The 12,982-nt window shown below is 43.4% G+C and overlaps 1 pseudogene; it reads right to left on the bottom strand.

The window, feature by feature from the left end:
* Positions 1-6,516: 6,516 nt before the first annotated feature.
* LOC129014252 (Krueppel-like factor 4) lies at positions 6,517-8,044 on the bottom strand (annotated as a pseudogene).
* Between the last annotated feature and the right edge of the window lie 4,938 nt (positions 8,045-12,982).

Raw genomic sequence — 12,982 nt, 5'->3', positions numbered from 1 at the left:
AGACAACACTATATCTGTAACAAGAAAAACCCAGAATCATAATTGAAAGCTATCCCCCCAAACTGGGAGGGAGCCAAGAGAGCAAAAAATGAGTTAGCTTGGCAGGTAGATGAGTTTATTAGGACTTACATACGAAGCACTCCTGGATGGTAGCGGGACAGCTTTAGAGATTCACCCTACCTCTCAGCCCTAAGCTACTTTTAAGCAAATTTTCTGGCTCTTTGCCTACCATGTGTATGAAATGAGACTGTTTTCTTGTAGATTCTTAGATACCCTCTGGGAGGCTCGGGTTCACAAAAACACCTGCTCCTTGCCTGGGCACCATGACCTTGGCTCATTGGCTGGCCTTAAGGGTTCAGGCAGCAGACATACACCCTTAAGTAAACTGATGGGGGGCATATCACACTACAGTACCACACTTGCTTATCCATATTATGAATGGGTTGGAGAATTCTAAGCTGTCTTTTCCTCGGCTAGTGACTTCTCAGATCATATCTCATCCTTACAATTGCTATCCTTAAAATAGGGACAAGATTCACCCCACTCAGGCTTTTGTATTTAAAATAGTAGAGCTCCCAGAGCTCCTAGGACAATGCCCATCTAATATAAAATAGGCACTCCATAAAAGACAGTTGAATTTCAACTTCTCTCATTTTACAGAGAAAGAAACTAGTGCCAAAGAGGGACAGTAAGTTTTTCAAGGCCCTACAGTAATTTTTATGAGCTGAGGCTGAAGCCTAGGTCCCCTGGCTGGCTGCCAATTCCCTCCCACTAGGGGATCTCCCACCATCCCCTTATTGGCTCCATCTTACCTCCGCCTACCTCATCTTCCACCCAAATGGCCCTTCAAGTGAAGCAAGCACTGATTCCAGGTCTTGGTTTTCTCCTTCTCTGTCCCTTTATGTGCTCCATTGAGGTGACCAAATTGCATTAGTGATTTCAGCTGGAGGAAACCACTCCGCGATGTGAGGCTTTCTGTGGGAGAAGCAGGAGGAATGCCTTATGACCAATGGAGTCTAGAACACGATCTCAAGTTATACTGCAGGTGGGAATCACTGTAGCCATTTTACCAGAGAGGAACCCAAGGGACAGAGTGGGTTGAGACAGGTCCAAAGATAAACACTATCCTTTTATGCTAATTATATTCTACCTTTTCTTTACACTTTAACCACCCAAGCATGCATTCATAAACACTCTATTGTATGCGTCCGTAAACACTCTATTTTAGCTTTGCCTGTTACTTGAAGTCCAGGTAAATGGAAAAACACTTTACATGTTATCTTGTGTCTATGTTTGTGACATTTGTCCATGTTATCATGTCTAGCATGTTATTTTTATTACTGTACAGTATTTCAGTATATGAATATACTGACATGTAGTTATCCATTCTACTCCTAATGGATGTTTGAATTTTTCTAGTTTATGAACATTATAGTGCTGCTATGAACATTCTTGTACATAAATTCTGGTGAACAAAAGCCTAAATTTCCATAAGATATTACTCAGGACTATAATTGCTAAGTTACAGGGTACAGATATCTTCAGTTTTAATAGATAATGCTAAAATGTTTTCTTTTTAGAAACTGTAAAAATACACTCTTCACCAACAATGTGTGTGGTTCCAGTTGTTCCACATTCTTGACAAAACTTGGTATTGTCAATCATCTTAGTTTTAGCCAATCCTTTTAATTTTAGGTGGTTGTGTGGTACTGTCATTTTGGGATTAATTAGATTTCTCACAACTACTGATGAGACTGAGCACCTTTTCTATATCTATTGTCCATTTTGATATTGGTTGTGTGTGAAGTGCCTGTTCAAGTATTTTGCCCATTTTAAAAATTGGGTTGTCTGCTATCAATTCAAAAAGGTTTGTGCATATACAGTATAAGAATACTGTGTCAGGTATATTTATTGCCAATACCTTCTTCCATGCTTTGGCTTGCCTTTTTTCACTTTTTTAATGGTGTCTTCTGAGGAACAGGTGTTCTTAATTTTAATGTAGTCAAATTTATTAATCTTTTCCTTTTTTGTTAATGTGGTTTTGTCCTATTTAAGACACCTTTTCCTACTTTGAATTCATGAAAATATTGTCCTGTTATATCACCTAACTCTTTGTTTTACTTTTCACAATTAGACATAAATTCAGATGGGATTGGGCCAGGTATGGTGGCTCACGCCTGTAATCCCAGCACTGTGGGAGGCCAAGGTGGGTGGATCACGAGGTCAGGAGTTCAAGACAAGCCTGGCCAAGATGGTGAAACCCCGTCTCTACTAAAAATACAAAAATTAGCGGGGTGTGGTGGCAGGCACCTGTAATCCCAGCTACTTGGGAGGTTGAGGCTGAGAATTGCTTTAACCCAGGAGGTGGAGGTAGCAGTGAGCCAAGATTGCCCCACTGCCCTTGAGCCTGGACAACAGAGCGAGAGTCCATCTCAAAAAAAAAAATCACATGGGATTGATTTAAGTATATGGTGAAAGGTAGATTGATTGATTTATTTTTCATGTAATTTCCCAGATGACTCAACACCATCTATTGAAAAGACCATTCCTTCCTCACTGCTTTGCCATATGGCTTTTTTCACAAGCTATATGGGTTTATTTCTGGGTTCTATATTTTGTTTCTTTCCTTTAGTTATCTGTTCTTATGCCAATACCATACTTACTTAATTACTGTCATTTAAAAATAAGTCTTAATATCTGGTAGTGTAAGTCTCTTAACTTTGTTCTTCAAGATTGGCTGGGCTGCTTTTGGCCTTTTGCATTTCTAGGTACATTGTAATGTCACTTTATCAATTTCCACAAAAAAAAAAACTTGCTAGGATTTTGATAGGGGATTGCATTGAATTTATCAGTTAACTTGTCGATTCTTGACATCTTTACAATATTTAGTTTTCCAATTCACGGACATAGTAATCACTGCATTTATTTAGGTCTTTAGTTTTCCTAAGCCCTCCAAGTGCTCGCTCATGTCTTTCTAGCATAATAGCCAAAGTCCTCACTTTGACTTATGCGGCCCTAAATGATCTGTTTCCTGTTAACTCTTCTGACCTTCTCCCCTGCTACTCCACCCCTTGCTGAATATAGTCCAGCTATGGTGGCCTCCTTGCTGTTCTAGACCCTGGGGAAACAGCAGTGAACATATACAAGAAGCTCTCCCCTTATGAAGTTCCCCATTCCAATGAGGAAAACAGATAATAAACCATATCAATAAATAAAATACATAGTAAGTTAAATGGTGATGTGTAGTAGAGAAAAACATATACAGTAGGGAGAAGAAATACAAATGGCAGGAGGTTAACATTTTGGACTGTGTGGCCAAGGAAGGTCTGAGAAGATGGCTTTTCAGTTCATATTTTAAGAAAGCGAGAGAAATAGCCATGTGGGTTCCAGGAGGAAGAGTCTCCCAGGCAGAGAAATCAGAAAGTGCAAAGACTCTAGGACAGCCTAAATAGCTCCTTGTGTTCAACGATTGGTAAGATAGCTACTGAAGCCGAAAAAGAAGAGAGCTAAAGAGCTAACAGGAAAATAGGTCAAGTAGGTAGGGCCTCATAAGGAAGAATGAAGACTTAGATTTTTAATCTGGGTCACATGGGGGCCACCTGAATGCTTAGAACAGTGAGTGCCTCTGTCTGAACTCTGTTTTAAAGGGATTACCCTGACTGCATGGAGGCAAGGGTGGAAGCGGTAATCCAGATGAGAGATGATGTTGGCTTGGACCAGAGTCACGTCAGTGAAATCATGGGAAGAGGTCAAATTCTGAACATATTTGGCAGGTAAACTGACAGGATTTGTTGATTACTAGAAGTGGATGTATTAGAAAGAGAGAAGTTGGGGTTGACACCTCAGTCTAAGCAACTGATTGAATTCTTTCAGTAGTTGTAGAACTATTCACATTTTCTATTTTTTTCTGGATCAGTTAGTCAGTTTTAGCAACTTTTATTTTCTAAAAGTTTATTTGGTCCACTTTTATTGGCATAAATTGTTCATCCCTCTCTTTTATGATATTTTAAATGTATGCATCATTTGTAAATAAAACTTATTTTTAGTTGAAAAGATTCTTTTCTTCTTTTTATTAGGCTACCGTCATATTCCAATATTCATTATTTGTACCTTTTCTCTTCTGTTCTAAGTAGGTTTCACTAGTGTTAATTTTATTAGTCTTTTTAATAACTGAATTTTGACTTCGTTGCTTCCTTGCATTGCATGTTTTCTATTTCAAATTGCTATTTGGTATTTCTTTGTTTATACTTTGTTTTGCTGTTCCAACATCTTGAGATAAGTGCTTCATTATTAATTTTTTCTTGTATTCTTTTCAATTGCATGCATGTAAGATGATAAACTTCTCCCTAAGAACTGCTCTAACTATACCTTGATAGACAGTTCTTTCTTATACTTCAGTTCAAACTATCCTTTTATCTCCTTTAGTTTGATAACAATCCCATTCAGGATCATTTATTCTTTGTTCCCTTCTTTCCTCACTTTCCCAGATTTTAATCATGCATTTAAAAGTGGAGAGCATATTATCTAAATACAGGCTCCTAGCTGCTAAGGATACATTCATCAATGAACAAGACAGACATATCCTGCTCCCTCATGGAGTGTACATTCTAGTGAGGAAGACAACCCAATTACAAATGTACAGGGTGGCTATAAAGTTGGGAAACATGAGTAAATATTTCACTTTATGTGACCATGTTTTATAATCAATTAACACCTGCACTTGACAGGGTAGGGGAAGGTCACCCAAAGTGAGTCTATTGGGATTGCATGTTACCCCATTATGCCAGAATGCAGAGGGACTTGTTCGATGATTAATTTTCAAAGATGGATTGGGTGATATGGCCACGTGGAATTGGCTGTGCATTCTCCAGCTCTTAAGCTCATCAATTACTTCTTCTGAGGGATGCTAAATGCACCGGGGAGCCTTGTGAAAATCAGAGTCAAAGCACATTGAACCACACATTCTAACTAGGGAGAAGAATTTGAACATATCACATAAGCCATTGAATATAATGTGTCTTGGAGCATCAGTAAACAATTATATATATGTGTATACTCACCTAGATCCAGAATTTATGGCCACCACGTAGACTGATGAAGAGTCGATAGCCAGAATAATTAGATCATGCTGATTCATGTCCACACCTGTAGGAGTTTAAAGTCTTGTATAGAGGCCTGCCACCTCTGCAAGATGCTTGAAGTCTTTTTGCTCAAATTCTCCCTTTGTATGTTGGGGCTAAAGCAAATCTAGGACAAAGAATTATTGTTAAGGCTAAGTGTAAAGCATGTGAAATATAAAGAGTAAAGTGCTAAACAGAGAAAGTCTTCGATAGACACAATGACTACATAATGTATTGCTCTAACCAGGGCACCTCTGGGGGCAAATGGGGGTGCAAATAATTTCACCAATTGGCATAACCTTCATCACCTTGGTTAAATTAGGAGCTACGGTAACCCCATCAATAAATGGTAGTTTAGTGAGAGAGACAGAGAGAAGAGAAGAGGGGGTGAAGGGATGGAAGGAAGAGAAACAGAGACATAGATAGATTATTAAAGCTGACAGGAGCTTCCAGTATCATCCAGTACTTATTCTCACCCTGTCATTTACATGCCCTAAGGAACCTGTGGATCTATTCCAATGAGTAAAGTAAACCACAGGATTTTTTTTTCAGATAAAATATTATAGGTTTATTTAAAACTTAATTCTCACCTTGAGTATGCAAAATACAAACTCCACAAAATGTTCATTTTACTTTGTAGTTTACAAATATATAAGATAGATGTTTGCTTAAATTTATATTACATATTTATTAAGGCAAGGAACTATATAGAAAAACACATTTGTTCTGCTTAAGGCATACTTGGGAATAAACCATTGTACAAATTATTGCACATCTGAAACCACAGTGCATAACAGACTGTCTGCATAAAAATGCTAAAGAAGTCAACCAGGTATATTACCTGACTTAGGTCGTAAATGTAGATAGGAAGACAAATATAGATATTCCTTGTCAAAGTATGCAGCAGTTTGAAAACTTTGGCTTCCTTGATTGGTACCTTTAGAACCAAGACTCACCAAGCACCATCATTTAGGCTACTTAAACATGTTTTCTGTACCTGAATTTCTTCCTCTTCTTCTAACATCATAATAATGGCGTTTAGAAGGTAAAGAGAATACAAGGTGATCTTTTGTGCTTATATTGCATCAATACACAATTCAAGGAAATTCTGGTCTTCCCTCCCCCAACTCACGGATATAATTTATACCCTGATATCCACAACTTCCAGTCACCCCCTTGGCATTTTGTAAGTCCAGGAAAATTCAAGTCTGATTTAGAATTGGAATGATAGAAGATCCAGTCACAGACCCCATCTGTTCTTTGATTTTTGTCCTTTGGATTCTTCATTTTTCCTGATTATCCACGCACAAGATGACTCAGTTGGGAATTTGTGATGATTGTAGTGCTTTCTGGCTGGGCTCCTTCTCTCATCGGGAAGACAGTGTGAAAAGTAAAAATTACTGAATTCTCTTCTGGCAGTGTGGGTCATATCCACTGTCTGGGATTTAAAAATGCCTCTTCATGTGTAAGGCGAGGTGGTCCGACCTGGAAAATGCTCGGTCGCATTTTTGGCACTGGAATGGGCAGTGCCCAGTGTGTTTACGGTAGTGCCTGGTCAGTTCATCCGAGCGGGCGAATTTCCATCCACAGCTGTCCCAGACACAGTGGTAAGGTTTCTCACCTGTGTGGGTTCGCAGGTGTGCCTTGAGATGGGAACTCTGTGTAGGTTTTGCCGCAGCCCGCGTAATCACAAGTGTGGGTGGCGGCCCTTTTCGGGGCCACGATCGTCTTCCCCTCTTTGGCTTGGGCTCCTCAGGCATGAAGGAACCGGGTGGCATGAACTCTTGGTAATGGAGCGGCGGGACTTGCGGCTGCATCTGGTCGGGCAGGAAGGATGGGTAATTGGGCCCCGGGTGGGGATGGAAGCCGGAGGGGGAGGGGGGAAGCGGCAGGGCAGGGTGACAGTCCCGGCTGCTCAGCACTTCCTCCAGACCCAGGGTCGGGGTAGTCCTGCTGGGGAGCTGCCGCCCCAGGGGGAAGTCGTGTGCAGCCGGCCGGTGGCCATTGCTGAGAGGGGGGGTCCAACGCCCAAGTGGGTGCACGAGGAGACCGCCTCCCGCTTGATCTTGGGGCATGTGCGCGGCGGCCCGCCTTTGCAGGGCGCCACCACCACCGGGTGGCTGCCGTCAGGGCTGCCTTTGCCGACGCTGATGACCGACGGGCTGCCCTACTCGCTGCCAGGGGCGCTCAGCGACGCCTTCAGCACGAACTTGCCCATCAGCCCGCCACCTGGCGGCTGCGGCTGCTGCGGCGGAATGTACACCGGGTCCAATTCTGGCCGCAGGAGCTCGGCCACGAAGCCGCCCGAGGGGCTCACGTCGTTGATGTCCGCCAGGTTGAAGGGAGCCGTCGGAGGGGGAGCGGACTCCCTGCCATCAAGAGGCCTCCGCCCGTGCCTCCCGGCGCCACGCCCGGGTCGTTCCCGGCCCGGATGGGATCGGTGAAGCTGCAGGTGGGGGGCGCGCTGGCAGGGCCGCTGCTCGACGGGGACGACGAGGAGGAGGAGGAGGCTGACGCTGACGAGGACACGGTGGCGGCCACTGACTCCGGAGGATGGGTCAGCGAATTGGAGAGGATGAAAGTCCAGGTCCAGGAGATCGTTGACTCCTCGGTCTCTCTCCGAGGTAGGGGCGCCAGGTTGCTACCGCCGCAAGCCGCACCGGCTCCGCCGCTCTCCAGGTCTGTGGCCACGGTCGCCGCCGCCAGGTCATAGGGGCGGCCGGGAAGCACCGGAGGAAGTCGCTCCATGTGGGAGAGCTCCTCCCGCCAGCGGTTATTCGGGGCACCTGCTTGACGCAGTGTCTTCTCCCTTCCCGCCGGGCCAGACGCGAACGTGGAGAAAGATGGGAGCAGCGCGTCGCTGACAGCCATGTCAGACTCGCCAGGTGGCTGCCTCATTAATGTGGGGGCCCAGAAGGTCCTCGGGAGCCGGAAGCAGCTGGGGCACCCGAACCCCAAAGTCAACGAAGAGAAGAAACGAAGCCAAAACCCAAAACCCCAAATTGGCCGAGACCTTCTTCTTTGGATTAAATATAAATTGGAAGCGTCGTTTTTAAAAAGTTCCTTTGTATACAAAGTTCTTAGAAAAGTTGTAAACTCAAAAATAGACAATCAGCAAGGCGAGTAAGTAGGTCCGGTGGCCGGGCTGCGCTCTCTTCCACTCAGCAACGTCCCCCACCACTGTCGCGGTCGCCTGGAGTGCTGCCCTGGGCGCAGGGGCTGTGGCCGGGGCGGTGGGCGCAGGGGCTGTGGCCAGGGCGGTGGGCGGGCGGTGCCGCCAGGTGAGACTGGCTGCGGTGGCGGGGAGCTGCGAACTGGTCGGCGGCGCAGGGCGCGGAGTCCCGGGAGTTGCGTGGAGCGCGCGCAGCCGTGGGCGCGGGACACGGGCGGGTGGGAGGGTGGGGGGCCAGAGGGGCGGGGAGGGTCACTGGGCGGCTCCCGGTGCCGCCGCCGCCCGCCACCGCCTCTGCTCCCCGCGCGCCCGCAGACACACAGACACATTCTTTCTCTCTGGTGGGGGAACTGCCCAGGATTTACTTGACATATCTCCTTGGAGGATAAATTGTATTTAATGTCACATAATAGAAGTCATTACTAGTCTATGAAAAATATGAACATGGAGTAAATCAGAAAACCATCCGTTTTAAAAATAAAATCTAACCTTTTCAACAAATGGTACTGGAGCAATTGGACATCCACAAACATAAAAAACCAAACCTTGACTTAATTCTCAAGCTTTATACAAACATGAACTCAAAATGAATCATGGATGTAAATGTAAAACTATAAAACTTTTAGGAAAAAATAAAAATCTTTAGACTGGAAACAAAAACATGATCCATAAAAGAAGATATTTATGAACTAGACCTCATCAAAATTCAAAACTTTTGCTCTGTGAAAGACAAGTGAAGGGAATGAAATGACAAACTACAAAGTGGGAGAACATAATTGCAAACTACACACTTGACGAAGAGTTGATATCTAATATAAAGACTTCTCAAAACTGAACAGCAAAAAAAAAAAAAAATCCAATTAGAAAGTGGGAAAAAGACATGAAAGGACATTTCACTGACAAGAATATACAGATGGAAAATAAGCACATGAAAAATGTTCAACATCATTAGCCAGTAAGGAAATGCAAATTAAAACCACAGTGTGATATCACTACATGCCTATCAAAATGGCTAATGTAAAAAATAGTAACCACTAAGTGTTGGCAATGATGTGGTGAGACTGGATCACTCTCACATTGCTGGTGGGAATGTAAAATGGTGCAACCACTCTGGAAAATAGTTTGGCAGTTTCTTATGTGCAATTACTCTACAATCTGGCAATTTTACTATTGAACATCTATCCAAGAAAATAAAAGGATATGTTAGCAGAAGAACCTATACACTAATTTTCATAGTAGCTTTATTTGTAATAGCCCCAAACAGGAAGCAGCTCAGATGTCTTTCAAGGGTAAATCACAAAACAAGTGGCATACATCCATACCACGGAATACTTCTCAGCAGTAACAAGAAGCAAATTATCAATACATATAGTGACTTGGATGAATCTCCAGGGAATTATGTTGATGATAAACACCAATCCCAAAGTTATATACTGTATGATAATATTTATATAACATTCTTGATATGATAACATTTTAGAAATGGAGAAGAGATTAGTAGTTATCTGGGACAGGAGAGAGGGTGGGAGGGAAGTGGGTGTGGTTATTGAAGAAGTCTATGTGGGTAACACCAGAGATCCTGGAGGTGATGAAAGTGTTCTGTAACATGACAATGGTGGTGAATACTAGAACCTACACATGCGATAAAACTGCATAGGATTAACACACACATACAAATGAAGTAAACCCAGGGAAATCTGAATAAGATTGGAGAATTTTATCCACCTCAATATCTTGGTTTCGATACTGTATTACAATTTTGTAAGATGTTACCATTAGGAAAAACTGCATAAAGGGTACATGAGGGCTCTATTTTTTCTTGCAATTTCGTGTCAATCTACAATTATCTCAATACAAATGTCAGTTATACAAAATAAAAGTTAGACTTAGTGTCTTTCTTCTTTATATGTGCAGTCTCAGGTTATACCTGCAGAACCTCAGATATACTTGTATTATGCTGCTGACAAAAAATGCCAAAGAACCCAAGGCCTTCATTTTAAAGATGAGTCACATAAAGGTTAGGTGACTACCCAAGCTGATAAAGCTTGTTTATATTAAGCATTTATCACAGTTTCTGCATTTCTATAGTTACAATGATGGGGAATTTTATGACAACTGTTAAGATGTCCAGTCCTGGGTTCAGACAACTTTGGGATATATCCTATCAGTACTCAAAAAATGCAAAACAATCTGTTTGCATTTTCTACTCATTAAAATTAGATAATTCATGCTGGTACGTGGATGGGTGATAGGAGACTCTCAAAATAATGCCTGTTTTCTGGCATATTAAGTGCTGAACACTAGAGCTAAAGGCTTTGAATACAAAGAGATAAAAGATACAGTTTCTGCTTCCATAAGCAGAGTCTAGGAGACGGAATAAAATAATATAAAGATAACTGCACAGAATAAAATGTGAAAAATAGGAGGGTACAGGGAATTGGTGGTTAATGAGGCTGGATACGTAAATGTGGCAGGTGGGGAAGGCACCTTTTTAGGAATCTGCACTTTGGCTAGGTTTATGTCATCAAGGGTAGTGCAAAAGAGTCTAACAGCCTGGTCTTTTTTTTTCCCCCAAGCGACAGGGTTTCGTTCTGTTGCCCAGGCTGGAGTGCAGTGATGTGATCATAGTTTACTGCTGCCTGGAATGCCAGGGCTCAAGCAATCTTCTCACCTCAGCCTCCTAAGTAGCTTGGACTATAGGCACATGCCACCATACCTGGAATTTTAAAATTGTTTGTAGAGACAAGGTTGCCCAGGCTGGTCTCAAACTTCTGGCCTCAAACAATCCTCCTGCCTCAGCTTTGTAAAGTGCTAAGATTACAGGTGTGAGCCACTGTGGGGCTGGCCTAGAGCCTGGTCTTTTATAATCAGATGGATTTGAGGATGGAGCTCAGTGCTATCCCTCACCAGCTGTGTTACTGTGGGCAAAGTTCCTTATTTTTCTAATCCTCCCTTTTCTCATCTCCAAAATAGGAAGATTGCAATAGAATAATTCCCTCTACAGTGCCTGTGTCAGTTAATGAGATCGTGAATATGGACACGCTTAGCACTCAGTATCTTCCTGCAGCTTGCTAAAATAGCCACAGTGTATGCAAAAATGTAAATATCTTCTGTATAACTGGGCTACAAACGATGGTAGAAAACATAATCATACCACTCCAAGGTCACTTTACATCTTCATGTTTAAAGCAGAGACTATTCTGAAAGTGTCATTTGACTGATAAATTAAATTCTCTGATTTCAACATTCATATGTGCTCTCTGGCATGTTCTCTCCTCTTAAGCCCTCCCTCTCCCTTTCCTTTGATTTTGCCTCAGAATTATAGTTGTCGATGAAAAGAGTCCAACTCTGTAAAATATTTGAAGAGATTTATTCTGAGCCAAATATGAGTGACTAATGGCCCATAACACAGCCTTCAGGAGATCTCGAGAACATGTGCCCAAAGTGGTCAGGCTACACCTTGGTTTTGTACATTTTGGGGACTCAAAAGACGTTAATCAATACAAACAAGATGTCCATTGGCTCAGTCTGGAAAGGTGGGACAACTGGAAGCTAGGGGCGTCCAGGTCATAAGCAGATTCAAATACTTTCTAATTGGCAATTGGTTGAAAGGGTTAAGTTATTGTCTAAAGACCTAGAGTCAATGGAGAGGAATGTCTGGGCTAAGATAAGAGGTTGTGGAGACCAAGTTTTTATCATGCAGCCGAAGTCTCCAGGTAGCTGGCTTCAGAGAGAGTCTGTTGTCTCAGTAATTTCAAAAGGAAGGAGGGCATAATGAGGCACACCTAAACTAGTTTTTCAGGTTAACTTTGGAATTTATTTTGCCAAGAGCAGGGGTTCATTCTGGTGGTTGGAGGGTTTAGAATTCTATTTTTGGTTTATATAGTCTTTGTGCAGGGGAGCACTTAAAAAGTGAAGGAGCAAGGGAATATGTGTCAGGTCTGGGTGCTGGTGGCTGGGCCCTGCTGGCCTCTGTAGGGACATTTCACCCCTTTGGGTCTTTGGTTTAGGCTTCAGTCCTGCTGCATCCCCTGCTGGGGTTGTTCGGTCCCCCTGGCCTTTGGACACAAGTGAGCATCTGGGCCCGCTGTCCACCTTCATGGCCTTTGGTCCCGATGTCCTCACCCTGCGCTCAACTCATATCATCCCTGTCCACCCTCAGTCTCTGGCCTTCTGTGTCAGTTATCTATTGCTGCTGGAACAAATGCCTGCCAACTTAGCGGCTCAAAATAACAAAAACTATTCATAGAGGTCTGGAGGTCAGAAGTCCAAAGCGGGTCTCATGGGACTAAAATTAAGGTGCTGGCGAGACTGCGTTCTCTCTCTGAAGGCTCTAGGGGGGAACCTGTCTCCTTGCCTTTTCCTGCTTCTGGAGGCTCCTACCTCTCCTTTATTATCTGATTTTCTTGCCTCCCTTTTTGTTTGTTTGTTTGTTTTTCAGACAGAGTCTTGCTCTGTCACCCAGGCTGGAGTGCGGTGGCTCGATCTCGGTTCACTGCAAGCTCCGCCTCCCGGGTTCACGCCATTCTCCTGCCTCAGCCTCCGGAGTAGCTGGGACTACAGGCGCCCGCCACCACACCCAGCTAATTTTTTGGTATTTTTAGTAGAGACGGGGTTTCACCGTTTTAGCCAGTATGGTCGCCATCTCCTGACCTCGTGATCCGCCCACCTTGGCCTCCCAAAGTGCTGG

Source organism: Pongo pygmaeus, chromosome 16, assembly GCF_028885625.2.
Source record: "Pongo pygmaeus isolate AG05252 chromosome 16, NHGRI_mPonPyg2-v2.0_pri, whole genome shotgun sequence".
Taxonomy (NCBI): domain Eukaryota; kingdom Metazoa; phylum Chordata; class Mammalia; order Primates; family Hominidae; genus Pongo; species Pongo pygmaeus.
The sequence above is the reverse complement of the archived record's forward strand: the minus strand, read 5'-3'. Positions and strand labels throughout refer to the sequence as shown.